Source organism: Schistocerca nitens, chromosome 8, assembly GCF_023898315.1.
Source record: "Schistocerca nitens isolate TAMUIC-IGC-003100 chromosome 8, iqSchNite1.1, whole genome shotgun sequence".
Classification (NCBI taxonomy): Eukaryota; Metazoa; Arthropoda; class Insecta; order Orthoptera; family Acrididae; genus Schistocerca; species Schistocerca nitens.
Window position 1 is genome coordinate 417,843,744 of NC_064621.1, and position 6,000 is coordinate 417,849,743.

Genomic DNA, 6,000 nt, shown 5'->3' on the forward strand with positions numbered 1-6,000 from the left:
AGCGTTGTTCACTGTGTTGGCCGCCACACTTATTGTGCGGTGTGAACGGACAGAGTTATAGTTAAACGCCTGCGAGCGAATTTTTGAGTGGCATCGCATTGGACTGGGTATCTGACCGGCGTACCACGCCAATAGTTAGACTAGGGGCGAATAGGAATCGTTGACTTCATCAAGACCTAGGGAGAGTTTGATTGGCAAAGGTCAATCCAGATAGAACGAGAGTTATCTTATTTGTCAGCAGCGAGCGGCGCAGGCAGCAGTCATCGCAGATTACGGTATTGTGCGCTACAGCTCTTGCGAGCCCCATATTTCCTCCACAACAGTACACTTCACACGCGACAGCCTCGACTGTACCTAGCAACATTCTGACAGATAATTATTCAAGCTGAATAGGTGCGGCTCTAAGCCATTCTGCCAAGTCAATAACGATCTTAAACTTTGTATAGAAATTTCATTAGCGAATCCTATCCTTAAGAGGTAGCTTTAGGAGCGTCTGTCTGACTTCTGTGGTAGTGTGGGGGTGGAAATTGCATCTTGCAAGAGCCACATGGTAAAGGGTACATCTCAGTTTAATCCGTTCCGCAGAATGACAGAATAGCACCCACACGTTCACCACAGAACTGTACCCCTTCCCAACGTACGCTTTTTCAGGGTTGTGTTCGGACGTGCCTCCTTTTTATTGACGACGAAGTGCAACAGCATCCAACTGCGTAGGTGGAGGAGCCCTTGGAACGAGAGGATACTCGGCGAATGGACTGGTCTGCTCACTAACGTAACTCCCATCGAGCACGTGTGTGGGATGCATTGGGTAGACTTATTGCAGCACGACCACATGCACCGAAGACCAGTCATCAGCTGTACACCGAGCTGATGGTGGAATGGAACGGCCTCCCCAAAGCCTCCTTACCAACCTTGTAGGCAGCATGACAGCACATTGCAGAGCATGTAACCACACGCGCTGTTAAGAACCTTGTTCCGTCTTTTCTAATGTGACGACTTCAATTAAATTATTGTTTTCGAACAAAAGTGTCGTTTCTTTTCGTCTCACTGCGTATTTCTTTCAGTTGCCTTCTGAACTATAATGTAGCAGTTCTTTCTATATATGGCCCCAGTTTCATCGAGTTAAGTTAGTTGGCAGTGGCGCATCATGCGAAAGTTGCTTTCGTCCTTAAGTTTTGCACATCAGTACACTAAACTAAAGAAAAAGTAGAAAGTTCACAGTGTTCATGTTTTTGAAAATAGTGTCAGTTAAAGTACCTATTTTAGTTTCTGAGACCTTCAAAGAAATAAAATTAGTTTTATTTAGAAGGAACTGTTTTATTGAAAATAGAATTTCTCAGATCTTAAGCCAGTTACGATGTATAAAATGAATAAACTCATGCATTAAGTGTCAACTCACCGAGAACTAGCCTTCCTTCCCATCCTGATGTACGATACTCGCTTCTTGATTATGTCAACGAGCAGCACCATCGGCACCGGCGACTGCTGCATATTCCATCCGCACAAACTCCTATTTGAAGTTCGTTTTATCTGCTTACTGAAATGGCATTATACTTCGAGTTTGGAGATGGATAACAAACTGGGATATTCGTGGGAGCATCGGTAGTACTGTTATAATCATTGAAAAATGCGTCTGATGTACAATCAACAGCTGCATTATCTCATTAGGGCAATCCACCATGAATGCACAAAACAATACCTATCGAACGAGATGCTGAAAACAAACGCGTCTGGTTATTCGGCGAGTTCCGTAGTATAGGCTCTAGACCATTGCCACGACTTAGTCTGTAGGATTTCGTAGCCAGTGAACAAATACTACACATATAAAAAATAGTTTTGCATCACCTCGTTTCCGAGAGTTCCGGGACCTATACAAAAGACTGGAATAGAGATCAACATAAACATCGTTTCCGCCATTTTTACTGCTCATGTAAACCACACATTGCATGTTGTACCACCATACAGTGAGACCTTCAGAGGTGGTGGTCCACATTACTGTACACACCGGTACCTCTAACACCCAGTAGCACGTCATCTTGCATTGATGCATTCCTCTATTCGTCTTTGCATATTATCCACAAATTCGTGAAGGCACTGTTGGTCCAGACTGTCCCACTCCTCAACGGCGATTCGGCGTAGATCCCTCAGTGGTTGGTGGGTCACGTCGTCCATAAACAGCCCTTTTCAATCTATCCCAGGCATGTTCGATACGGTTCATGTCTGGAGAACATGCTGGCCACTCTAGTCGAGCGACGTCGTTATCCTGAAGGAAGTCATTACAAGATGTTCATGATGGGGGTACGAATTGTCGTCCATGAAGACAAATGCCTCACCAACATGTTGCCGATATGGTTGCACTATCGGTCGGAGGATGGCATCGTACAGCCGTTACGGCGCCTTCCATGACCACCAGCGGCGTACGTCGGCCCCACATAATGCCACCCCAAAACATCAGGGAACCTCCATCTTGCTGCACTCGCTGGATAGTGTCTCTAAGGCGTTCAGTCTGACCAGGTTGCCTCAAACACGTCTCCGTCGATTGTTTGGTTGAAGCCTTATGTGACATTCATCAGTGAAGAGAACGTGATACCAATTCTCAGCGGTCCATTGGGCATGTTGTTTGGCCCATCTGTATCGCGCTGCATGGTGCCGTGGTTGCAAAGATGGATCTCGCCATGGACGTCGGGAGTGGAGTTATGCATCACGCAGCCTATTGCACACAGGTTGAGTCGTAACACGATGTCCCGTGGGTGCACGAAAAGCATTATTCGTTACGTAGCGATCATCCACTGGAGTGGTAACCCGTGGGCGGCCTGAGCGAGGTATGTCATCGACATTTCCTGTCTCTCTGTATCTCCTTCATGTCCGAAAAACATCGCTTTGGCTTCACTCCGAGACGCTTGGATACTTCCCTTGTTGAGAACCCTTTCTGGCACAAAGTAACAATGCGCACGCGACCGAACCCCGGTATTGACCGTCTAGGCATGGCTGAACTGCAGACAACACGAGTCGTGTCCCTGTTTCCTGGTGGAGTGGGTGGGACTGATAGGCTGTCGGACCCCCTCTGTCTAGTAGGCGCTGCTCATGCATGGTTGTTTACATCTTCCAGCGGGTTTAGTGACATCTCAGAATAGTCAAAGGGACTGTGTCTGTGATATAATATCCACAGTCAACGTATATCTCCAGGAGTTCTGGGATCCGGGATGATGCAAAAATTCTTTATATTTCACGTCAGAAAATTGCAATTAATTTTCTTGATCCTTGTTCCTGCATGTTTGAGTAAGGTGCAGAACGAGTACATGAGTACAGCTCTATAGTTTTTGAGTGAGAGAGTGAATTTAATTTCATTACATTTAGCTCTGAATTAATCACTTTTGACAATCGTTCCTGGTGGAATGGCTGGAACTGAACGGCTGTCGGACCCCCTCCGTCTAATAGGCGCTGCTCATGCATGGTTGTTTACATTTTTGGGCGGGTTGAGTGACATCTCGGAATAGTCAAAGGGAGTGTGTCTGTGATACATTATCCACAGTCAACAATTATCTTCAAGAGTTCTGGGAACCGGGGTGACACAAAAAATTTTTTGATGTGTGTAGTATGGCTGCAAACGTTCAGTGTGTCGTACGGAACTCGGAAACGGTTTTTTAAAGATCGCTCAATTACACCTTCGCATTCTCGCTCGACTAGCAACATGCATATTGTCTTTCACGACGGGCATCCTTTGATTAGCTAAATTTTTAGAACGTCATACTACGAGACCAGCGGACTCACGTACCATACGCATCACATCCACCCCCCCCCCTCCTCCCCCCACTTCTGGCATCCTATTAGGTGATGTTCTATATGCCTCGCTATAAGACATTTTACTTTAAACTTTCAAACCGGGCTCATCGCTGTTACCACCAGCTATCTGGCTCTCTGAAATATCTTATTGGGCTATCCTACAAACGACACAGCGCTGCCACAGTACTACTTAACACTTTGCCATCGAAATTAAATAAAAAAGTTTTTAATTCAGTGTTACTGTAAGACTTACTAAATTCACTCTCGAAACAAAAGAGGGAAAAATGAATATTTGTTTCATACGAACTTCATTGGAAAAAAGACGTGCCACTAAAAAAACATAGAGGTTTAGATCTAAAGATCAATCGTTCTTTGTGTTACAATCCTTCAAGAGATCGTAGAAATAAGATGAACAGAACATCTCCAATCGTGTTAAATAATGTAGTGCTCAATCAAAATTTTGATTGAGGCAGTAAACTGCCTCACTATCCATAGTTCTACTGGAGGTGATTTTTCTTTGCCTTCCACCAAACAGAGAAAGAATTTTTCACAATTTTTTTAGGGGAGTTCAGTATACTGTGGAATGACAGTTAAACTTAAACTATCGTCAGTGACAAACGCTAAACACAGAAAAAGATTTATCCACAAACCAGTGACTCACGGAATGAGCTACGTACACTTTTACATTGTCGTGGGTTCGCAAATATGTTCATGCAGTCTTGCATATTATTAGTTTCATTCTTGGAGAACTTGGGCTCTGATTGGACTATATCATGTTTATTGCAACAAGTTCCTTTGTTTGGATCTATACTGTAGTAAGTAGTTGTAAATGTTGTCTCACAATGAAGATCAGATAAATCGAAGTAAATTAAGGTAAAAGAGGTCTGATAACGCCAAATCGAAAGGAATTAGAGGCAAGTAACGTTGATGGTGAGTTTTACAGGAAAACATTCCTTTTTTTTATGGTAGCGTATTTTGCCCATGTGAAGAAAGCCTGTCAGCCACATGTCGGTTTCATATATTCTCGCTACTACAAGATTTTCACAGAGACGGATCAAAAATTACGTAGATTTGCCGAGAAAATAAAGTTCAGTACTGGGAGGTTGTAAAGACATAAAAAAAGTTTGCCCATTTGCCTGTGTACCGTGGAGTGAAATGAAACCGAATGAGTGCTAAATAATAATTAACGGACGGTTAGTTGATATCTCACGGATAAGAAGAAAAACAGATCTACGTTTTCAAGAACTTACTATAATTTTTATAGATGAATCATTATTTTTTCCAGGAGAACAGGAAGTAATTACGATGCTGCTCTTTCAAAATATCAGTAGGGTTATGCAGCAGAAGTGAGGGCAGACTGTCCATGCCTTGTTATCTACCAGTCCGTATCTGGCTGTACTTCGTTTACAGGTACGAAAATTGTTGTCACTCAGTAACAGACTAAACTACATGGCTGACAAGGTACCAAATCCAGATTTCCGAATTACTCTAATTCGTTGTGCTCTACGCTCTACATTAAGCCTCAACTATTTCTTCAAGTCTGAGGGAACAATCTCTATCGAGTTTGGACAAACATAAGCTAAACATAGTACATATGTTGTGGTTCTGAGACACAGATGGTGCGTACGAAGCACGTTTTGACGCAGTTTATGTAGGATGGACCAATTTCGATAGTCAATTTTGTCAAAGATGTACAACAATTTTTGGCGTTAAATAATTTTCTCTATGAAATACCCTGTGTAAGAGAGGAAAAAACGCACTATTTGCCTTGAGGTAACATGCACCAACCCCACATCCTGTCGACAACAAATAGTGTTGTAAAATGTGAATTTTAAAATTTTCCCGGCGAATTGACTGTTCAAACAAATTTCGGGCTTGCAGCCGGTCGTCGTTCAATACTTCGCACGATATTTCTACTGGCCACCTGCCAATCATGTTCAGGTGAGCCGTCGTTGTAAAATATTCGTATGAACTGAAAAACGTATTTGAAATGAGACGTTACGCATGATTAATTATTCAACAACTTTTTGAATTTATGTGTTTTTGCGATTTGTAGTGATTATTCTACTTATTCTTTTCTTTCTGATTAAAGTTTTGGTGGTATTTCGTGCGCCAAAATCGCAAACTGCAGATCGACTCAGTTTAGATTTGAACTTAAGCTTGAGAGCTATCAGTCTTTAGGAAGATTCTTTTTTTAATTACAGCATCAGACATGAG